The sequence below is a fragment of the Oryctolagus cuniculus genome, chromosome 5 (genome assembly GCF_964237555.1).
Source record: "Oryctolagus cuniculus chromosome 5, mOryCun1.1, whole genome shotgun sequence".
NCBI classification, from domain to species: domain Eukaryota; kingdom Metazoa; phylum Chordata; class Mammalia; order Lagomorpha; family Leporidae; genus Oryctolagus; species Oryctolagus cuniculus.
Genome location: NC_091436.1, coordinates 67044903 through 67070345, shown reverse-complemented (window position 1 = coordinate 67070345; position 25443 = coordinate 67044903). Strand labels below are relative to the sequence as shown.

The window sequence follows — 25443 nt, the reverse complement described above, 5'->3', positions numbered from 1 at the left end:
ATTAATGCCAATCAAAATCTCCTGGTTAAGTCTGCTCCATTTCATGTTGTCAGTGCTATCATCACTACTAAGTATAATATGTATACTGAAATCCATAATATATACTGGAGGAACAAGGCATAGGAGTTATCATAGAAATAGTGAAAATGAAAATACACAGGTAGCATGCACTGTCCTCTTACTACATGCCAGGCATAAATCTAAACATTCAAAGATTATCTCATTTAACACTATAAATAGGTACTACTAGTACTCTGTCCTACAGATTGGAAAATAAAACTCAGAAATATTAATTTGCCTTCTAAAGGTCACACAGAGTAATTATATATAAATTCAAACAATCCAATTTATACCCAACAGTTTTAGCCACCGTAAAAGTATGTGTTGCATAAAGACAACTCTATATGTTTAAGGATTGAGGTTTGGAAAAACCGTTAATACACAATAGGACTGGAATAAAGCCAGAAGGGTAAATGTTCAGAGAGATCAAGGGTGGGAAAATTATAATATTGTAAAGATAGATCCATTCTTAATACTTGTTAATTTACTCAACAAATATTGATTGAATGTCTGCCCCGTGCCAGCTCCATTTGAGTGACCAGGGAGTTACAGGTAAAGTATCAAATTTCTTTTTTCCATTAATCTTAAATTTATGTGTAATGAACAAAAAATGCATTTATGCAGAAGAAAATAACATAGCAATAGGTATAATAGAGAAGTCTGTTAATATTATAAAGTGACTAGGTGTTTAATTGAGATTAAATAGGATTGAGCCCTCTGATGAGAAGACATTTGGGCTGGTATATGAATGTCAAGAGTTGCTGATCACAAGGAGTTCAAAGCGAAGAATAAGAATAGGAGTAAAGCAGGCCAATACGAAACAGAAGAGAGTAAGTGGTATCATTGTGAGCAACTCAATGGAGAATGACTTGAATAAGAGGTTGAGGGTAAAGACAGGCACAGAGTGCGATCCTGAGAGAGAAATTTTATTTCCAAATGCAATAAGAAGACACAGGCAGGAGAATGACCTGACCTGAGTCACATTTCAAGGGCATGATACAGCAGATTGCGTGAAGAGAATTTGTAGAAGGCAAAGAGGAAACAGAAAGTGCATTGTGGAAGTACTACAAGAATCCAAACCAGAAACTTAAGGTCATGATTTGGACAGAGGTGGTGGGCATGGAAGCAAGGAGTAGGGGATTTGGGTGAGGTATCTGAGGAGGAGACAAAACACAGCTTGCTGATCTGCGGTAAAAGGAGAAAGAAGAATTGTGGATAAGCCCTAGAGTTCCGAGAGAATGAAAACTGAGAAAACATCATCTCATAGGTGAAAAAAAACTCATATCTGAAGTATTTTCAAATTATACAGAAAAAGAAAAATAATCACAGGAAAGACATGTGTGGCTACAGTTCAAAGACAACATAATAACAGTATTTTAAAAACCATTATATGACTGCTAAATTTGTCATTCAAATGATGAGTGGAGCTGACCACGGAATTCATATGAAAAAGTAACAGGCAACACGAGGGATATTTTATAAAAGTACAGAAATTCAGACCTTAAGTAAAATAAAGGCAGATTCACCTCACTTAAAACATATTGAAGCCTGAGTAATTTGTGTGTTCATTTAATTGTTATTAGTGCATTTAAATAAGATTTTGGAGAGTTGCCTTTTAGCAAAACTACCAGTGACTACCCCCTTAAATGAGTGTTGATCCCTTCGAAGTAAGCATTCTAGGCGAAACTACACTTATTCTAATGACACTGCAACTGCCCAAACTATCTGGAACTGCTCTGTGGGCTTTACCTTCAAATCCTGCAGCACATTCTGAAGGCAACAAATCCATGTCCTTTGAGGGTGGACTGATTCAAAATCAGTGCACTGCTGGGAACAGAAGGCAGCAGATGAAGTCAAGTTCCAGCATTGTTGCTCTGTGATGCTCTGAGAAAGATACAGACAGTAAGCCCGTGCTCTGTGTTCGGTGCAGTCCGCCACAAGCATAGAAGCGTTTGGAGGAAGCAGAATTTCTATATGATAAGCCTGATGGACAGGTTTAACTCACAGGCTGAATTTTTTGTGAGCAAAGCCAAGGATGTCACAGCAACAAACCCATATTGTACTCAGAAACAGGTTTTTGGTATAATCTTTCTTCTTAGAGCAGAGATAGTGGTGTGATCACTGTAAGTTGATAGTTTCTTTCTACACAGTCCTAACTAGGACATTTTACTATTGGTTCCTATGTTTTAATATAGAATGTTCTCACATCTTGCCTCGGGAGAGGGACGAATAAGCTACAGTATCCACTGGAAAGGCTTGTCTCTGCCAGTTCTTCAGTGCAAAGTAAAAGAACAAATTTTTAGACACTGTTTCATATCTAAGTTTATTCTATATTAAAATTGTAAACTGTCCTCACAGTTAACTGTTTAGGTAATATCACCTAATATCTGACCTTTGCTAGGACTCTTTAGGTTACATTGTAAATGGAAGTGTGGTCCCAATCATTTCAGGCGTTTTTTTTTTTTTTTTTTCCCAAGAATGGAAAAGACAGTGATATCAAATTTTCTCATATACTTCTTTTAATAAGTAATGCCTCAGAAAGCCAAGCCAAGGCACTGTGGCAAAAAATTACCTTCATGAAACATCTCTGTGAGTGAGATCCCAGTGGAAAGAACGGGTCATCAAAGAAGGAGGTACCTTTCCCTGAAGGGAGGAGAGAACTTCCACTTTGATTATGACCCTGTCTAAATAATGTTGGAGTTTGTGGATCAAGAGGCTTCCATAGCCTTGAGAGCTCATGACAAGAGCCTCGGGTGATCACTGACATCATAAATAAGAGTGTCAATTGTTAAATCAACAACAGAAGTCACTGTGCGCTTACTCCCCATGTAGGATCTCTGTCCTTAATGTGTTATACTATGAGAATTAACAGTAAAACTAGTCTTCAAACAGTACTTTATACTTTGTGTGTCTATGTGGGTGCAGAATGTTGAAATCTTTATTTAGTATATACTAAGTTGATCTTCTGTATATATAGGTAATTAAAAATGAATCTTAAGAATGGAATGGGAGAGGGAGTAGGAGGTGGTATGGTCTGGGGGTGGGAGGGTATGGGGGGAAGAACTTCTATTATCCAAAGTTGTACTTATGAAATTTATATGTATTAAATAAAAGCCTCCTAATAAGAAATAAGTAACGCTTCACATATTTGTTCAATCACACAAGGAAAAAATAAGATTTGAATTATTTACTTCCTAAAAGTATAATAATTTCTATGTTGTCACAAATAGGTATTTCTATTCACTTCCTTTGCTGAGACAAGGACTGGCCAGGCATGAAAATATTGCTGTTGCAAGTGGAATAGGAATTTTTATTACTCTTCTGATGATTTAGATTTAATTGGATATGGACTCAAATTTACTACACAGGATAAATGAATTATTTACTGCACTTTTGTTACAATGGATTTCATATAAATTTTATTTCCTGTGAAGGGAAAATTTAAAATCAATGGATGAGTTTTACTTTTTTGTTAATTTTTATTTTCCCAGCTTTACTGAATTATAATTGGCAAATAAAAATTATATATGCTTATGATGTACATGTTTTGATATATGTATACATTATGAAATAATTACCAGCAACTCATTAGTACATTTGTGTATTTGGCTAGGTCAAGAAACTATATTTAATTATAAGAAAGTAAAGTATAAGAGAAATAAACATTCATTGAGCTATTACTACATAATGTTAAAATGTTTATATTTCCCATGTAAATTTTGGTAATATTTCTCATAAACAGATGGCTCACAAGACAATTTTTATTTTCACAAGCCACATCATCATTAAGACTTTAAGGTGCAGGAGAGCATCAATATATTTAAATATAACTCATCTAAATTGTAAAATGTTTTCACGAATTAACACATAATTATTATTCTTCCAAATACTACCACAAAATAGAAAATATATAATTATACATTGATGATATGAGTTTTCTTCTTTGAGGGCAAAAGGAGTAATATTTACTGAGTGCTTTGTACAGGACAATCTGCATACATCGTCTCATTTAGGTTCATAACTTTCCTGTAAATTGCATGTATAAATCACCATTTGGAAAAGGAAACTCAAGTTTAACAAGATTTTAATAACTTACCCCAAATAATGGAGAAGAATGAGGATTCTGCAGCTTCGATACCAAAACTCTCACCAGTTACATTATGAGGCTTCCCTCCGAAAGCTCAAATTTTGATCTTTCATGCAGACTATTTTTGGATTTTTCTATTTTTATTAAAAATGTACATATATATGCTACACAGTGATATCTCAATACATGTATACAATGTATACTAGTCAAAACAGTGTAAACAATATTTTCCCTTCTTTAACATTGTCTTATGATTGGGAGCTTGGAGTTTCTTTCTTCTACTTGAATACACTAGGTTATGTGAGCTCCTGTCTACTAACTGCATGTGTGGCACTTAGGACTTATTCTTTCAGCTTGACTTTGATTCAGTACATATTATCCAAACTCCTTCTACACCCTCATCCCTCCTGAACTCTGCTAATCACCATTCTCTGTGCAGAATGGGGTATTTTTTGTTTGTCTGTTTCTTGCACATAGGGAAGAACTCAAAGTATTTGTCTTTCTGTGACTGGATTATTTCACTTAACATGAAATTCTACAGTTCCAGCAATTTTGCTGCAAATGACAAGACTGCATACTTTTATGTATGACTATTATTTCATTATATATATATATCATCCTTTCTTTATCCATTCATCTGATGATGGGGACTATGGTTTATTTCATATCTTCGCTAATGCTAACTGTATTGCATTGAACATAGTGGACAAAGTATCTCGTGGATACAATGAAGTCACATCATTTAGACAAAAATTCCACAGTGGGACTGCTGAATCATATAGCAAATATATTTCTTGTTTGTTAAGAAATCTCCATGTGCCAGCCAGTGCTGTGGTGTAACAGTTTAAGCCACCACCTGTGATGTCAGCATTACATATGGGCACGAGTTGGAGTCCTGGCTGCTCCACTTCTGATCCAGCTCCTTGTTAACATGCCTGGGAAAGCAGCAGCAGATGACTCAAGTGCCTAGAACCCTGCCACTCAAATAGAGACCCTGATGAAGCTTCTGGCTCCTGGCTTCAGCCTGACTCAGCCCTCACCATTGTGGCCATCTGGGGAGGAAACCAGCAAATGGAAGATTTCTCTCTCTGTATCTCTCCTTCTCTCTCTGTAACTCTGCCTTTCAAATAAATAAATAAATCTTAAAAAACTAAATTTCAAAACTATTTTCCATAGAGACTGTACTAATTTACATTCACATCAACAGTGATTAAGCATTCTTTCTCCACATCTTCATCAGCATTTGTCACTTTCTGTCATTTTGATAATAGCTAACAGGAGTGAGGTAATATTTCATTGAGGTTTTGATTTGCATTTCTCTAACAGCTAGTGATATTCAGCACTAGTTCATTTATGTCTTGACCATTTGTATTTCTTCTTTTAAAAGCTATTCACATCTAATGCCCACTTCTTAACTCGATTGATTGATTTCAATTGTTGAATTTTTTGAGTTCCTGATATATTCCAGCTATTAATCCTTTCTGTAATAAATAGCATGAAAATATTTCTCCCATATTTTCTTTTTTTTTTTTTACTTTTTAGAGTTATAGACAGAGAGAGAGAGACAGAAAAAAAGTCTACTCTCCGTTGGTTCACTCCCCAAATGGCCGCCATGGCCAGCACTGCTCCAATCTGAAGCCAGGAGCCAGGTGCTTCCTCCTGTCTCCCATGCGGGTGCAGGGGTCCAAGCACTTGGACCATCCTCCACTGCCCTCCCGGGCCACAGCAGAGAGTTGGACTGGAAGAGGAGCAACCGGGACTAGAACCAGGTCCCATGTTGGATGCCGGCACCACAGGCAGAAGATGAACCAAATGAGCCATGGCGCCGGCCCTCTCCCATATTTTCAGATGTCTGTTCACTCTATTGATTGTTTCCCCAGCTGTGTAGAAGCTTCAAGTTTGATATGACCTTATTTATCTAGTTCTGCTTTTGATGCCTGTGTTCTTAGAATATTCTAAAATAATGATTGCCTACACCAGATTATTACAGTGCTTCCCTTATTTCCTTCTAGCAATCTCATGGCTTCAGGTCTTAAATTTAAGTCTTTGATCCATCTCAAGATGATTTTTTGTAATATGGTGAGGTGAAAGGATCCAACTCCACTCTTACAATTATGTATGTCCAGTTTCCCAGTGTTATTTATTGAAAAGTATCATTTCTAATATCCACAATGATCATAGATGCAAAAATCATCACCAAAATACTAGCTAATCAAATCCAACAACACAGCAGAAAGATCATTTACCCAGACCAACTAGGATTTAGTGGAACTAGTATGCATGATGGTTCAACACACACAAATCAATAAAAGTGATACAACACATTAACTAAATGAAGAATGAAAGCATATAATTATCTCAATAGATGCAAAGAAAGCATTTGATAACATACAGCATCTTTTCATGATAAATCTTAAGCAAACTGGGTATAGAAGGAACATTCCTCAACACAATTAACATAATTCACAATAGCTAAGATATGGAATCAAGCTAGATGCCCATGAACTGATGACTGAGTAAAGAAACTATGGTATATATACACTAATTATGGTATGTATACTACTCAGTCACAAAAAAGAATGAAATCCCATATTTTGCAACAAAGTAGATATAACTGGAAAATTATAAAATTATACTTAGTGAAATAACCAGTCCCAAAAAGACAAATATTATTATTTTCCTTGATCTGTGGTAACTAACAGATTACCGAATATATAGTGTATAGGAATGAAATTGACATTTTCAGCTCTGATGATGATTGTTTAAATCCCTTGTCTCTACTGTTGAGGAACAGTATTTTTTTTCTTTATACTATTTGTTTATACTATTTGTTTATTACTTAGTATAAGGCTAATTTTTGAGTATAATGAAAATCAAAATAAGATCATTGTAAAACTTAAGAGAAAGAAAAGGAGATAAAGGAAAAGGAAGGGTGGGAGTGGGGACAGGAGGGAGGGTAGGCTGGGAAGTGGCACTATGTTTCTAAATCTGTATGCATGAAAAAATAATAATTTATCATAAATAAAATAATAACATAATTTATAACAATAAAATAATAGTAATAAATAAAATTTGCATACATTAAATAAAATTTAAGAAAGATGGGAAGTAAGGAAGGGAGAGAGGAAGGAAGGAAAGGAGGGAGACAGGGAGGAAAGGAGGGAGGGAGGATGGATTATAGAGTTGGCTGGCTTTAGTTGCCAGAAGTCTTCGTGAAAGAAAAATCTTCAAGGATGTAAAGACATACAGGATCCCAATGCAGTTATCTTGTCTTAAATGACCCTGAAAATAAATAAATGTAAAAACTAGTAAAAAATATCATCAGAATCCCTACCACTTCAAATATGGTGAGTGATCTATAGAATGAACTTCATGTGATGCAGAGAATGGGGATGGACAGTATGCAACAACAAAAATAGTGAAGAGAAAATAAAACCATTCCAAAGGAAGGAAGGTCAGCCTGGAAAGGTAGGGAATGTTGTATGGAGAATGGGAATATCTTAGCCCATGGGAAAGGTAATTTTGGGCAAATACTCAGACTCCGTTTTTCACAAAACCATTTTGTCAAAGCATTTTCTTAGCTTTGCAGAGCTTCTGATAAAATAGAGTTCATCTTGCCTACAGCAGTGATAATCAGTAAAGTATGTATCTTTCTTGCCATTCTTACTCATATCTTCATTTCTAAGTCATCTGGTAATCTCTCAAATAAATTGTAAATGCCAAAGAGCTTTTCTTGGGTTTCACTTTCAGAGGAACCCAAACTAAGAAATAGTGGATGGTAACCAGCTCTGCCAGCTCCTGGAATGGGTAGAATATACATGTTGAGATGACCTGGGTAGAAAAGTAGGTCTAAGCCAGAGGAATTGTGGCCAGGGAAAAGCAGGCAAGCCCAGGGTACCCAATGATACATGCATCAGTGCATCTGACCCTCACAGAGGAAGCCTAGTTTATAATGCATCTGGATTTTACACAGCCATCTTTGCTCAGCTCTAACACTTATATATGATTCTAGGATTCTGAATATGAGTACTAGCTATATAACCAAATGGTTACTAAAAAATTCCTCTAAGCATAAGGTAAAAGCAGCTGTCAACTGTTGAAGAATGAAGGAATGGGATGATTGCTGAGTTACAGATTCAGGTAAAGGGGAACATTATAGGACTCCAGGTATCAGAACAGCTACAACATGATGATGTGGGACAGAGCAGTGTGGAAACTCTGTGATAGGAAATAGGCTTCTATTTAAGAATCATATTTATAATAATATTTCCTTGAAGCTGAATGCTCAGATGCCCCATCACTGACAGCATTGATGCCAATTCTTTATATATAGTTTAGCCTAAGCTGTGATCATTAACTGAGAAAGGTATGATGAACTTGCAAGATCCTGTCATCACTTGAGCTGACCTCACAACTTCAAAACTACTGTGATATTCCTTGGAAGACTCTTTCCCCTTATAATTGGGAATGGAACCAACATATTCCCTCTACATTCTTCAGAGAAATAAGTTTAAAATTTTCTCTATAAATTAATCCTTTGAAATGTCTCTGTCCCTTCTGTCATTTGTACATTGAATTAACCTAGTATCTACAAGTTATTTCTCATCCTATGCAAATTTTAGTTGTAATATATATATATATATATATTTAAGATTTTATTTATTTATTTGAGAAATAGAGTTACAGACAGCGAGAGGAGGAGACAGAGAGAAAGGTCTTCCATCCGTTGGCTCACTCCCCAAATGGCTGCAATGGCAAGAGCTGCACCAATCCAAAGCCAGGAGCCAGGCGCTTCCTCCTGGTCTCCCATATAGGTGCAGGGGCCCAAGGACATGAGCCATCTTCTACTGCTTTCCCAGGCCATAGCATAGAGCTGGATAGGAAGAGGAGCAGCCAGGACTAGAATCAGCGCCCGTATGCGATGCCAGTGCTGCAGGCAGAGCATTAACCTACTGAGCTATGGCACCGGTACCAGTTGTAATATATTTTAAAGCATTTTACAAACTTAATGATAGTATTGATAACTTATTCTCTTCTAAATGCCATCTATCCTTTCCATGACATAGGTCAGTATTAGTCTTATTTTTTGTATATAAGAAAAATATTTTCCCTATTAAATTATTACTCTTTAATGTACTTTCTCTGTACTATATCATTTATGAAAGCTTATTTCTCTATTTATAATGTCTTCAATACCATTGTTAGAATTTTTTCTTGGCCGGTGCCGTGGCTCAATAGGCTAATCCTGCGCCTGCAGCGCCGGCACACTGGGTTCTAGTCCTAGTCGGGACTCCGGATTCTGTCTCGGTTGCTCCTCTTCCAGTCCAGCTCTCTGCTGTGACCCGGGAGTGCAGTGGAAGATGGCCCAGGTCCTTGGGCCCCGCACCCACACGGAAGACCAGGTTAAGAACCTGGCATCTGGCTTAGGATCAGTGTGGAGCGCCAGCCGCAGCACGCCAGCTGCAACGGCCATTGTGGGGTGAACCAATGGAAAAGGAAGACCTTTCTCTCTGTCTCTCTCTCTCACTGTCCACTTTGCCTGTCAAAAAGAAAAAAGAATTTTTCTTATACATTTATATATATAGTGTCATATATATTTAATATATATTAAATATAAATATATATGGCAATATAATAATAATATTATATTATATATATATAAACAATATATATATAAACAATATATATAAATATATATTGCCATATATATTTATATTTTTAAAAATTTCTTTTAAAAATTCTCATTTCAGTGCTACTTCACTTACATCTATCATCATTACTTCAATTTACATCCCTACCCCTTCCTCACTTAGTCTCAACTTCATGTTCTATGTCATAACATAACTTAGATTCCAATGAAAATAAAGCAATAGCATCCATGACATAGTTCACTCTGATGTATAAATTTTTCAATAACCTTACCAATGTGCCCATAAAACCAACTTAAAATATTAAAATGTATATTCACAAACTGACATAAATTCTTCTTTAGTGAAGCCAAGACCTGCACACAATGATTTAATGTTACATGATTAATATATGAGAAACAGTCTCTGTTTCTTAGGTACTGCCCTAGGTATAATAATGCTAATAATGTTTCCCTTTAAACCAGTATAAACAATACTGTGGAGACAGAGATAAACCTTCACAGCCATTATAGTCATTTTCATTCAAACACAGTGATATTGTTGCTATCTGATACTGTTCTAGAAAATAAAAAAGCAAGTTTTAGATAAGGATGTGCTAACAGACATGGCTCAGGCAACACTGGGAAAGCTGGTCTGTGGGAGCCAGCTCATAGGATAATGAAAGGGTAGAAGCAAAGTTAAAAGGTACTCATGTAGGAATTGACATGGAACCTGAAGTTCCATGTAAGAGCCAAATGTGAGATAAGGAGGCTTGAGAGTAGTATAAAACATAATTAGAGTAAGGCCCTATAAAACAGTCCACCTAATTTATGAAATACATAAATTCAAAGTAAATCAGTTTTTAGGAGGAGAGCAAATAGATATTTGGCGATTTACTTTGGAGGAACAGGCCTATCTCAGAGACATTGTGGGTACAGTTCTAGATCACCAACATAAAGCCAATATCACAAAAAAGTAAGTCATACACACACACACAAACCCACACTCACACACACACTTTGGTTTTCTAGTTCATTTAAAAGTTGCATTTACACTGCATTGTACTCTATTAAGTATGGAAGATTATTACATGTAAAATATATAGATCTTAATTTAAAATACTATATTGCTAACAATATTAATGATCATCCAAGTCTTCAAGAGGCTGAAATCATTTTGCTAGTGGAGGGTCTGGCCCTGATGTTGCTGACTCTTGAACCAACATGATGGGGGTTGCTGAAGATTTGGGTAACTGGAAATTTCTCAAATTAAGACAACAGTAAATCTCACTGCATTAATTGGCACTTCCTTTCCCATAGACTTCTCTATAGCACGTGATGCTGTGCATTTTACCCTAAGAACCTCTTTCAAAACTGGCATCAGTTCTCTCAAATACTTCCACTGCCTTATCAACTAAATTTATATAAAATTTATATAAAATTCTAAATTCCTTTCCTCATCCATAAGCACAGACGCACCATCTTTTAAAGTTTTATCATGAGATTGCAACAATTCAGTAACATCTTCAGGCTCCACTTAAATTGCTAGTTTATTTGCTATTTCTACCACATCTTCTGGTATTGCTTCATTGAAATCTTGAATTCCTGAAAGTCAACAGTTGGGATCAACGTCTTCCAAACCCGTTAATGTTGATGTTTTGAGCTTCTCCTGTGAATCATGAATGTTCTTAATGGCATCTAGAACGGTGAATCCTTTCCAGGAGGTTGTCAATTGACTTTTCTAAGATCCAGAGCGATTACCATCTATGGCACATATAGACAAGCAAAATTTCTTAAACAATAAGATTTGTGAGTCAGAATTTCTCCTTAATCCTTGAGCTTCAGAATGAATGTTGTGGTAGAAGGCCTTAAAAAATACATTAATCTCATTACATATCTCTGTCAGAGCTCTTGTGTACCAGGACTGTCAACCTGTAGAATATTCTGAATGAAATCACTTTTTTCTGAGTAGTAACTCAAAAATCAGCTTAAATTGCTGTGTGGTACGTGTGGCAGTGCAGATGAATATTGCACCCACTGGAGGTAGCACCCAGGCATTGGTTCTCTTGGAGGAGGGGAGGTGAACAGAGACCAAGCCAACAGAGAGATTAAATCCTCCCCTCTCATAAAGAGAGAGAGAGAGAGAGAGAGAGAGAGAGATTTACCACACCTAACTTGCGTACCACCCTGGACACTCCCCAGACCCTGAAGCACTGAACAAGCCCCTGGGCCAGGTCCAGTACACACCTCTGGGTATTCACTGAAAGAGCAGAATTTCCACTAAGCCACAGAGGCATAATCCAAAGATAAAAGCCATCATAGAGAAACAAACAAATATCTCTACAAATGGCTAAAAATAAATGCAGAAATTCAAGAAAAAAAGAATAAGGAAGAAAACATCATGCCCCCAAAGGAACACAACAACACTTTAATACTAAATGTGAAGATGAAGAGATTGAAGAAATGCCAGAAATAGAATTCAAAAAAAAAATGATCATAGGATTACTTAGAAGTAATCAGAAGCAAATCCACTAATTAAAGAAATCTATATATGACATGAATGAAAATTTTTCCCATGAAATACTGGAAATGGACAATTCAATAAATAGATCAAATTTAAAAATGGGTTAAAAAGCCTTAACAACAAACTTGGTGAGGCAAAAGAAAGAATATCAAAGTTGGAAGACAAATCTCTGAAAATTTTAAATTCAAATCAAGAAAAAAAAAGAAGAAATTAGAAAATTAAAAAACATTGTAGGAGATTTATGACATACTATTGAATGACCCGACATATGGGTCTTAGGAATTTTTGAAGGCATGGACAGAGAGAATGGACTAGAAGGCCTTTTTGGTTTAATTACAGAAAACACCCCCAATTTGGAAAAAGAAAGGGACGTCCAAGTAGAGAAAGCACACAGAAATCCTAATACCCATGACCAGAAAAGATCTTCACCACGATATATTGTAGTCAAACTCTCAAAAATAAAACATAAAGAAAAGATCCAAAATGTGCACAGGATAAACAACAAATTACTTTTAGAGGATCTCAAATTAGACTCACAGCTGACTTCCCATTAGAAACCCTACAGGCTAGGAGAGACTGGAGAGATATAGTACCAAATGTTAAGAGCAAAAAACTGTCAACCTAAAATTCTATATCCTACAAAGCTCTAAATAAGTAAAGGTGAAATAAAGATCTTCCATAGCAAACAGAAATTGAAAAAATTTGTCATCCCTCATCCAGCCTAACAAAAGATGCTTAAGGATGTGCTACACAGAAAAACACAAAAATGGTCATCACTATGAAAGAAGATGAAGCCAGAAAATCTCCCAGTGAAAGAAAAAAGGAAATCTAATGTAGACAATATGAATATTTATGGGAAAATGGCATGTCCAAGTCATTATTTATCAATAGGCACGTTGAATGTAAATAGCCTCAACTCTCCAGTTAAAAGATAACTGACTTGCTGAATGGATTAAAAGACCCATCTATTTGCCGCCTACAAGAAATACATACAGACTGAAAAGGAAAGTATGGAAAAAGATAAACCATGCTAACAGAAAAAAAAAAAAAAGAATTGGTGTAGCCAACTTATTATCAGACAAAATAGACTTTAATGCAAAAACTATTAAAAAGAGACAAAGAAGTACACTATGTAATGATTAAGGCATCAATTCACCAAGAAGATGTGACTATAACAAATGTATATGCACCTAATTACAGGGTACATGACTATATAAACAAAATTGACACCCCATTGTCCCACTAACCAAAAAAGAGGGAAAAGACAAAAATGAATAAAACTATAGATGGAGAAGGAAATGTAATAACAGACACCACAGAAATAAAAAGAATCATCAGAAATTACTACAAAGAGCTGTATGCCAACAAATCAGGAAACCTAGAAGAAATGGGTAGATTCTGGACACACACAACCTACTTAAATTGAGCCATTAAAATATGGAAAACCTAAACAGACCAATAACTAAGATTGAATTGACTCAGCAATAAAGATCCTCCCAACAAATAAAAGCCCAGAACCGGAAGGCTTCACTGTTGAATTCTATGAGAAATTTAAAGAACAAACTCTAATTCTTCAATTGAAAGGGAGGGAATCCTCCCAAACTCCTTCTATGAAGCCAACATCACCTTAATTCCTAAACCTGAAAAAGAAACAAGAGAGAAAGAGAACTACAGACCAATTTCTCTGATGAATATAGACACAAAAATTCTCATCAAAATACTAGCCATAGGAATCCAATAACACATCATGAAGATCATTCACCTGGACCAACTAGGATTTATCCCTGATATGCAGGGATTGTTCAAAATTTGCAAATAAATCTATGTGATACACCATATTAGCAAATTGAAAACAAAAGCCATATGATTATCTCAATAGATGCAAAGAAATCATTTGATAAAATACAACATACTTTCAAACTTTCCTCAACACAATCAAGGCAATTTATGACAAACCCATGGTAAGCATCCTACTGAATGGGGAAAAGCTGGAAGTAATCCCACAATATCCGGAACCAGACAAGGATGACCACTCTGATCACTGCTATTAAATAAAATCCTGGAAGTTGTAGCCAGAGCCATTAGGCAAGTAAAGAAATCAAAGGAATATAAATTGGAAATGAGGAAGTCAATCTACCCCTATTTGAAGATCACTAGTCATCGAGAATGCAAATCCTAATCACAACGAGGTTTAACCCCTGTTAGAATGGCTTTCATACAGAAATCAACAAATAACAAATGCTGGTGGGGATGTGGGGAAAAAAGTTCCTTAGTTCATTGTTGGTGGGAATGAAAACTGGTGCAGCCAGTGTAGAAGACAATATAGAGATACCTCCAAAATTTGAATATAGACCTACCATATGAAACAGTCATCGCACACTTGGGAATTTACCTAAGGGAAATGAAATCAGCATATGAAAGAGTATCTGTACCTCCATGTTTACTGCAGCTCAATTCACAATAACTCAGATGTGGAATCAACCCAAATGTCCATCAACTGAAGACTGATAAAGAAATTATGGGGTATGTACACCATGGGATACTATATAGTAGTAAAAAAAAGAAATTCTGTCATTTGCAAAACAATGGATGAATTTGGAAAACATTATACTTAGTGAAATAAGCTAGTCCCAAAAGAAAAAACACCATATGTTCTCCTTGATCTGGGGTAACTAATGGAGAACCTAAAAGGTTATCTATAGAAGTAAAATTGACATTTTTTTAAACTTTTATTTAATGAATATAAATTTCCAAAATACAAAATATGGATTACAATGGCTCCCCCCCATAACGTCCCTCCCACCCGCAACCCTCCCCTTTCCCACTCCCTCTCCCCTTCCATTCACATCAAGATTCATTTTCAATTCTCTTTATATACAGAAGATCAGTTTAGCATACATTAAGTAAAGATTTCAACAGTTTGCTCCCACACAGAAACATAAAGTGAAAAATGCTGTTTGAGTACTAGTTATAGCATTAAATCTCAATGTACAGCACACTAAGGACAAAGATCCTACATGAGGAGTAAGTGCACAGTGACTCCTGTTGTTGACTTAACAAATGGACACTCTTGTTTATGGCCTCAGTAATCACCCTAGGCTCTTGTCATGAGCTGCCAAGGCCATGGAAGCCCCCTGAGTTCACTGACTCTGATCATATTTAGACAAGGCCATGGTCAAAGTGGAAGTTCTCTCCTCCCTTCAGAGAAAGGTAACTCCTTCTTTGATGACCCATTCTTTCCACTGGGATCTCACTCGCGGAGATCTTTCATTTAGGTTTTTTTTTCCCCCAGAGTGTCTTGGCTTTCCATGCCTGAAATACTCTCATGTGCTTTTCAGCCGGATCCGCATGCCTTAAGGGCTGATTCTGAGGCCAGAGTGCTGTTTAGGTCATCTGCCATTCTATGGGTCTGCTGTGTATCTCACTTCCCATGTTGGATCATTCTCTCCCTTTTTGATTCTATCAGCTAGTATTTGCAGACACTATTCTTGTTTATGTGATCCCTTTGGTTCTTAGTCCTATCATTATGATCAATTGTGAACAGAAATTGATCACTGGGACTAGTGAGATGGCATTGGTACATGCCACCTTGATGGGATTGAATTGGAATCCCCTGGTATGTTTCTAACTCTACCATTTGGGGCAAGTCAGCTTGAGCATGTCCCGAATTGCACATCTCTTCCCTTTCTTATTCCCACTCTTATATCTAACAGTGATCACTTTTCAGTTAAGTTTCAGCACTTAAGAAGAATTGTGTATTGATTACAGTATTCAACCAAAAGTATTAAGTAGAACAAACAAAAAAAAATACTAAGAGGGATAACATATTAAGTTGCTCATCAACAGTCAGGGTGAGGGCTGATCAAGTCACCGTTTCTCATAGTGTTCATTTCACTTTAACAGGTTTCCTTTTTGGTGCTCAGTTAGTTGTCAGCTATCAAGGAGAACAAGTGGTATTTGTCCCTTTGGGATTGGCTTATTTCACTCAGCATAATGTTTTCCAAATTCCTAACAGGGATCACTTTTCAGTTAAAATTTAAACACCTAAGAAAAACTGTGTGCATTACAGAGTTCAACCAATGGTACTAGAACAAAAAAAAAATACTAAAATGGATAAAGTTTTACATTGTACATCAACCGTCAGGACAAGAGCTGATCAAGTCACTGTTTCTCACAGTGTCCATTTCACTTCAACAAGTTTCCCCTTTGGTGCTCAGTTAGTTGTCGCTGATCAGGGAGAACATATGATATTTGTCCCTTTGGGACTGGCTTAATTCACTCAGCATGATGTTTTCCAAATTCCTCCATCTTGTTGCAAATGACTGGGTTTCGTTGTTTTTGACTGCTGTATAGTATTCAATAGAGTACATGTCCCATAATTTCTTTATCCAGTCTACTGTTGATGGGCATTTGGGTTGGTTCCAGGTCTCAGCTATTTTGAATTGAGCTGCAATAAACATTAATGTGCAGACTGCTTTTTTGTTTGCCAATTTAATTTCCTTTGGGTAAATTCCAAGGAGTGGGATGGCTGGGTTGAATGGTAGGGTTATATTCAGGTTTCTGAGGAATCTCCAGACAGACTTCCATAGTGGCTTAACCACTTTGCATTCCCACCAACAGTGGGTTAGTGTCCCTTTTTCCCCACATCCTAGCCAGCATCTATTGTTGGTAGATTTCTGAATGTGAGCCATTCTAACTGGGGTGAGGTGGAAGCTCATTGTGGTTTTGATTTGCATTTCCCTGATTGCTAGTGATTTTGAACATTATTTCATGTGTCTTTTGGCCATTTGGATTTCCTCTTTTGAAAAATGTTTATTGAGGTCCTTGGCCCATCTCTTCAGTGGGTTGTTTGTTTTGATGTTGTGGAGTTTCTTGATCTCTTTGTAGATTCTGGTGATCAACCCTTTATCAGTTGCATAGTTTGCAAATATATTTTCCATTCTGTCGGTTGTCTCTTCACTTTCCTGACTGTTTCTTTTGCAGTACAGAAACTTCTCAATTTGATGTGAGCACAAATGTTAATTTTGGCTTTGACTGCCTGTGCTTCTGGGGTGTTTTCCAAGAAGTCATTGCCGGTACCTCTATCTTGCAGGGTTTTTGCAATGCTCTCTAATAATTTGATGGTGTCAGGTCGTAGATTTAAGTCTTTAATCCATGTTGAGTGGATTTTTGTGTAAGGTGAAAGGTAGGGTGTGGGGAGCAACTCAGATTAGACTGTTACTGGAATTAAGACTTATTCTATGTATCTGCTTTCCCACAATATGGCGCTGAGAAGGGAAACAGCTTCTACATAGCTGCCTCCAGTTCAACTAATAAACTGTGGGACCTGCTCCTGATTGGAGGAGAGCAGCGTACTCGGCCTGTGGGTAGCAGAGTTGGGATTGGTGGAAGAGGACTATAAAGGAGGAGAGAGACAACATGCACCAGGAACATCTGAGGGAACACCTGTGCAGCCCCCGAGAGAGCCAGCCGGTGGTGTGCCGCTCCCCCGTGGAAGTGGGGAAAGTGGCAGGGGGAACCGCCCTTCCACGGAGGTGGAAGGGTCGGTAGCCAACCCGGGAAGAACCAGCAGCAAACCCGGGGAGGGCTGAGCAGACAAAAGAACAACGCAGGGTCTTGTGTTGTTCCTCCACGAAGAGGGGGAGCGACATATTGGTGCCGTGACTCGGATATAAAGCCTAGGCAGGGTTTAGTGTCATTCCTCCACGAAGAGGGGGAGCGACAGTAGGGGTCTTGCTTCATGATTCTGCATGTGCAACTGAAAGAGAATTACAGACCAATATTCCTGATGAACATACGTGCAAAAATTCTCAATAAAATTCTCGCCAGTAGAATGCAACAACACATCAGAAAGATCATCCACCCAGACCAAGTGGGATATATCCCTGGTATGCAGGGATGGTTTAATTTGTGCAAAGCATTCAATGTGATACACCACATTAACAGACTGCAGAAGAAAAACCATATGATTATCTCAATCGATGCCGAGAAAGCATTTGATAAAATACAACACCCTTTCATGATGAAAACTCTAAGCAAACTGGGTTTTGAAGGAACATTCCTCAATACAATCAAAGCAATCTATGAAAAACCCACAGCCAACATCCTATTGAATGGGGAAAAGTTGGAAGCATGTCCACTGAGATCTGGTACCAGACAAGGATGCACACTCTCACCACTGCTATTCAATATAGTTCTGGAAGTTCTAGCCAGAGCTATTAGGCAAGAAAAAGAAATTAAAGGGATACAAATTGGGAAGGAAGAACTCAAATTATCCCTCTTTGCAGATGATATGATTCTTTATTTAGGGGACCCAAAGAACTCTACTAAGAGACTATTGGAACTCATAGAAGATTTTGGCAAAGTAGCAGGGTATAAAATCAATACACAAAAATCAACAGCCTTTGTATACACAGACAATGCCATGGCTGAGGAAGAACTTCTAAGATCAATCCCATTCACAATAGCTACAAAAACAATCAAATACCTTGGAATAAACTTAACCAAGGACGTTCAAGATCTCTACGATGAAAATTACAAAACCTTAAAGAAAGAAATAGAAGAGGATGCCAAGAAATGGAAAAATCTTCCATGCTCATGGATTGGAAGAATCAATATCATCAAAATGTCCATTCTCCCAAAAGCAATTTATACATTCAATGCAATACCAATTAAGATACCAAAGACCTTCTTCTCAGATCTGGAAAAAATGGTGCTGAAATTCATATGGAGGTGCAGGAGACCTCGAATAGCTAAAGCAATCTTGTACAACAAAAACAAAGCCGGAGGCATCACAATACCAGGTTTCAGGACATACTACAGGGCAGTTGTAATCAAAACAGCATGGTACTGGTACAGAAACAGATGGATAGACCAATGGAACAGAATAGAAACACCAGAAATCAACCCAAACATCTACAGCCAACTCATATTTGATCAAGGAGCCAAAACCAATCCCTGGAGTAAGGACAGTCTATTCAATAAATGGTGCTGGGAAAATTGGATTTCCACATGCAAAATTGACATTTTGAGATGTGATGACTTTGAACAGCTCTTGTCTCATTGTTGAGGAACAGTTTTTCTTTTTCTTACTATTTGTTGAAAACTTTACTTAGTATGGAGTTAATCTTATGTGTGTAAAGTTAGTTCTTAGTAAAAAAAATAAGAATTGGATAGGAAAGGGAGGGGAAGAAGGGTGGCAGTACAAGTGGGAGGTTAAGAAGAATGGGAGGAATTACTAGGTTCCTAAAGTCATATTTATGAAACGCATGAAGTTTGTTTAACTTAGAGAAAAAGTTTCAGGGTGGCGTAATTACATGGAGGAAAATGTAAAAAAAAAAGTTTTATTAGACCATGGGTACACAGACTTGCTGTCATTAAGGCTTTGTTTTGTACTTATAAAGCAAATGTAGAGTGCTTCATAAATCTTCAGTATAATTCTTAAGGGCCCTAGGATTTTTGGATTGATAAATGTATACTGGCCATGGATTAAAGTCACCAGATGCATTAACCTCTAACAGGAGAATCAGCTGTCCTTTGAAACTAAAGAAAGTATTGACTTCTCTTCTTTAGCTATGAATATGCTAGATGGAATCTTCTCCCAACATAAGTCTGTTTTATCAACACTGAAAATAAGCTGTTTAGTGCAGTCCACATCCACCAACATTCTTGTCTAGATCTTCTGGATAGCTTACTGCAGCTTCTACACCAGCAATTGCTGTTTTACCTTGTACTTTAATATTATAGAGATGGTATCTTTGCTTAACTTCACGAACTAATCTAGCTTCAACTTTTCTGCTAGCTTCAAACTTTTCTTCTGCAGCCTCCACACCCCTCTTGGCCTTCACAGAGTTGGAGAGGTTTAGGGCTTTGCTCTGAATTAGGTTTTACTATAAGAAAATGTTATAATTAGTTTGATCTCCTATCCACACCACTAACGTTTTCCCCATATCAGCAATAAGGCTGTTTCGCTTTCTTACCATTTGTATATTCACTGGAATAACAATTTACAGTTATTTCAAGAACTTTTTTCTTCTGCATTCACAAACTGGCTGTTTAATGTAAAACTGCCAGCTTTTAGCTTGTCTCAGCTTTCAACATGCCTTCATCACAAAGCTTAATCAAGTCTATTGTTTTTTAATTTAAAGACAGATGCATGAGGCCAGTACCGTGGTGTAGCAAGTTAAAGCCCTGGCCTGAAGCACCAGCATCCCATATGGGCTCCTCTTCTAGTCCCAGCTTCTCCTCTTCTGATCCAGCTCTCTGCTATGGCCTGGGAAAGCAGTGGAAGATGGCCCAAGTCCTTGGGCCCTGCACCCATGTGAGAGACCCAAAAGAAACTCCTGGCTCCTGACTTCAGATCTATGCAGATCTGACCATTGCAGCTATCTGAGGAGTGAATCAGTGGATGGAAGACTTCTCTCTCTCTCTCTACCTCTCTCTGTAACTCTTTCAAATAAATTAAATAAATCTTAAAAAAAGAGCTCTCTGTCTACTGTCTCTCCCCTATATATAGAACTCTGCCTTTCAAATAAAATAACCCTTTTAAAAAGAGAGATGTGTAACTCTTCCTTTCTTTTGAACACTTAGAGGACAATGTGGGTTATTAAATGCTCTATTTCAACATTGTTGTGTCTCAGGGAATACGGAGGCCTAAGCAGGGACCTGGAAGAAACACTGATTGTAGACGCAGTCATAACACACAGTTTCTATCAAGTCCATTGTCTTATAGTAATCACATCAAGGATCAGTGATTGAGGTGGGCATTTGGCCTACTGGTTAAGCTGCTAGTTAGGACACCTGCACTCCATATCAGGATACTTGAGTTCAAGTCATTGCTTTGGCTCCTTCTTCCAGCTTCCTGCAATACACAATCTGGGAAGAAGCTCTTGGTTCAGATGGCTGGGTCCCTGACCACATGTCAGAAACCTGAATGAAGTTTGTGGCTCTGGGCTTCAGCCTGAACCAAACCCAGCCATTGCAAGTATATGGGAAATGAGTCAGAAGAATGCAAGAGGGGAAGACATTGTGGTACAGCATGGTTTGTGACACAGGCATCCTATATAGGAGTCCCAGTTCCAGTCCCAAGTCCTTTGCTTTTGCTCCAACTTTCTGCTAATGTGACTGAGAATGCAGCAGGTGATGGCCTGAGTAGTTGGGTCCCTGCCACCCAAGAGGGAGATCTGTACTGTGGTCCTGGCTCCTGGCTCCAGCCCTGCCCAGCCCTGGCTGCTGATGTAGGCATTTTGGGGAACCAATGGATGGAAGATTCTCTCTCACTCTCTCTCTGTTTCTTTCTTCCCCCAGCTTGGTCTCTCCACTTCCCCCGTGTGTATATGTGTGTGTGTGTGTGTGTGTGTGTGTGTGTGTTATACTTTGCAATAAACCTTGTGAAGAAAGAGATCTCTCTTGCTGTTTCCCTCTCTCAAAGATTTACATCACTGATCACTGATAATGAGCACCAACTATCATTAATAATAAGAAGTTTGAAATATTGTGAGAATTACCAAAATGTGACATGAAGTAGGCATACGCTGTTGGAAACTTGGTGCCAACAGGCTTTCTCAATGCACAATTGCTACAGACCTTCAATCCATAAAATACACAATGTCTGCAAAGCACAGAAAAGCAAAATGCAATAAAACAAAATATGACAGTTACAGGATTGAGACAGAAAGCACAATTAGGGAAACTTGCAAACATCTCCAGTTAACTGGACATGAGGATGTTTTCCTTTCTGCTTCCTAAGTCATCCTGTGCCTGGGGATCTGTTTTATTCCCTTACGAAGATGTTTGCAAATTTCCCTAATTCCAGTTTTCTCTCCATTTCTCTGGAAAGATATTCTCTAGAGTCTTTCAATTTTTTTAAAAAAGATTTATTTATTTGTTTATTTACTTATTTATTTGAAAATGCAAACAACAGAAAGGGACATACACACACACACAAAAACTTTCATCTCATTTCACTTCCCAAATGGCAACCACCAGGAACTCCATTCTCCAATGGACATGTCCTTTGGCTCACCTTTATTGAGCAAATGAAAGGATCTTTCTCCACTAGCATCACAATTGACTTTCAGAATGATCTTGCCCCTTTAATTATGTACATGGACCCTTTTTATGTGGTTTTGTAACATGCTGACTCCCAAGGAATTTGAAATGTTTACTTTTCATTACAACTAAGAACAATGTGAGTGGTATTGTGATGTCTGCAAAGATCCCTATTCATCAAGCAGGGCTTGTTTTCCTAGAAAGTTGAGTTGAAGGACTCTCAACATTCTCTGGGACATCAACTTATGCAAGTTTTCTCAGAGAAGTTGAGGGTAGTCAAGAAAGAGTTTGAGGGCCAGCGCCGTGGCTCACTAGGCTAATCCTCCGCCTTGCGGCACTGGCACACCGGGTTCTAGTCCCGGTCAGGGCGCCGGATTCTGTCCCGGTTGCCCCTCTTCCAGGCCAGCTCTCTGCTATGGCCAGGGAGTGCAGTGGAGGATGGCCCAAGTACTTGGGCCCTGCACCCGCATGGGAGACCAGGAGAAACACCTGGCTCCTGCCTTCGGATCAGCACGATGCGCCGGCTGCAGCGTGCCGGCCGCGGCGGCCATTGGAGGGTGAACCAACGGCAAAGGAAGACCTTTCTCTCTGTCTCTCTCTCTCACTGTCCACTCTGCCTGTCAAAAAAAAAGAAAGAGTGAGTTTGAGTAATGATGATCTACTACTCAAATGCTTACCACACCCTTCCTTTTTGCGCATGTTGAATAATATTTGTTTCCTATATTCTATTGAATTGCTATGGAAGTGAAATTCCAAAAGAACATGACAAAAATCTCCTTCCAAGAAACCAAAGTAAAAATAACCTATTTGGTGTTTTCTAAGACAACATTTCATTGGGACAATATTTTCTTATATCAATAGCTACTATGTATCATTAAAATCAGGTATCCTCTCCAACAAGTGCAACTGACATGTCCTGTCTCTTCTTTTCTTTCTTATTGCCTTATCATCCAGCTGGGGCTGTAAAAGCCTAGCAGGAGCAGGCTTTCTCTTGCCATATTTTGAAACTTCTCCTACCATGAGGTGTCATCTTTTTTTATTATGTTCAGGTCAAAACAATGGCAAGTAGACACATGCAAATTAAATATCATATTTAGATTTCCAAACCTGGGATTCAAGGTTCTGGTAATTTAGTTACATAATCTTGCAGGCCAATATTCTTTCACAATATTTTCTTACATATCAGTGATCTGGTGAATTTTATCATTTATTAAATTATGCTCATATTCCATAGATTTTTGTATCTACCTCCTTGATGGTAAGTGAGAGAATGTATTCTTGCTCCCAATTTTTATTTATAGTTTTTGTTTGCTTGTTTTCATTTTTTTGAAAATATTTATTTGTTTATTTGACAGGCAGAGAAAGAAAGACTAAACAGAGAGATCTCCTATCCACTGGGAGATCCCAAATGCCCAAAATAGCCAGGGTTGGGCCAGGCATAAATCACAAGATGAGAACTCAATCTGGATCTCCCAAATGGATGGTAGAAATTCATCTTCTTGAAGGGCACATATTAGCAGTAGTTCATTCAATAGGAGAACTGGTATTCAAACCCAGGTGTGATAAGGGATGTGGTTGTTTAAAGCAGCAGTTTAGTTAGCCGGCAGCCATCAGGTAAGCCAGGGTGGGCACGTACAATACATCCAGGAGCTATGGAGAAAGAAACAGTCGGACGTGATGCACTTTCTCCTGCGGGTCCGCTGCTGGCACTACCGCCAGCTATCAGCGCTGCACAGAGTGCCACGCCGCACGCAGCCCGACAAGGTGTGCAGGCTGGCTACAAGGCCAAACAAGGTTATGTCACCTATAGGATTCGTGTGCGCCGTGGAGGCCGCAAGCGCCCGGTGCCCAAGGGTGTGACCTACGGCAAGCCTGTCCATCAGGGCGTTAACAGCTCAAGTTTGCACGAAGCCTTCAGTTTGTTGCCGAGGAATGAGCTGGGTGCCACTGTGGAGCTCTGAGAGTCCTGAATTCTTACTGGGTTGGTGAAGATTCCACATACAAATTCTTTGAGGTTATCCTCATTGATCCATTCCATAAAGCCATCAGAAGAAATCCTGACACCCAGTGGATCACCAAGCCAGTCCACAAGCACAGGGAAATGCGTGGGCTGACATCTGCAGGCCACAAGAGTCGTGGCCTTGGAAAGGGTCACAAGTTCCACCACACTATTGGTGGTTCTCGCAGTGCAGCCTGGAGAAGGCGCAATACCCTCCAGCTGCACCGTCACTGCTAACTCAAGTAATGTTTGTAAAATTCATACCTAATAAACCATTTAGGATAGTCATCGTCTGCTTAAAGGTGTTATTTGTCTGTTAAAACTAGCCTGCCAATAATTTCATGAATGCTTTGTCAAATTAGGAAAGTTAAAGGTGCAATAATGTTTGAACACAGGTGTATCTTGTTTCTAATAAGGTAAACTTTTACCTTATTAGGGGATTCATGTGTCAGTGTTTAAAACATGCTGTGTGGTAAAAATAGGTGTAAAATAAACTCTTTAAAAAAAAAAGAGTGCTGAAACTAAAAAAAAAAAAAAAGCAGCAGTTTAAACCACTGGGGTAAATTCCTTTCCTATTCTTATTTGTTGAGATCCAAGTTATCTTTCATGGTACAGCTCGAAAGGTACCACATTCCTGAAGCCTTTTCTGATTTATTCCAGATAGAGCTGAATTATTTTCCTCTGCTAGCTCTAAAACATAACTTTTGTCTCTATAGATCTTGCTGCTGTAACTATTATTTACATGTATTTGTGACTTTCATTCCACTTCCTGAAGGAAGCATCCATGACTTTTTCTTTTAGACCCAGAAACCATTGAAGATTGCTTTGTATTTAGTAAGTAATTAATAGGCTAAAGTGTGTGGGGAGCAACTCGGACTAGACTAAGTTACTCGAATTAAGACTTATTCTATGCATCTGCTCTCCAACAATATGGCGCTGGGAGAGGAGGAAACAGCTTCTACACAGCTGCCTCCAGTTCAACCAATAAACTGCAGGAGCTGATCCTGATTGGAGGAGAGCAGCGTACTCGGCGTGTGGGTAGCAGAGTTGGGATTGGTGGAAGAGGATTATAAAGGAGGAGAGAGACAACATGCACC

At 38.1% G+C, this 25443-nt stretch overlaps 1 pseudogene; it reads left to right on the top strand.

Annotated features, from left to right (window-relative positions):
* LOC100341532 (large ribosomal subunit protein eL15-like) overlaps positions 1 to 24717 on the top strand; it is a 54154-nt pseudogene extending 29437 nt beyond the window's left edge.
* Positions 24718 to 25443: the final 726 nt, after the last annotated feature.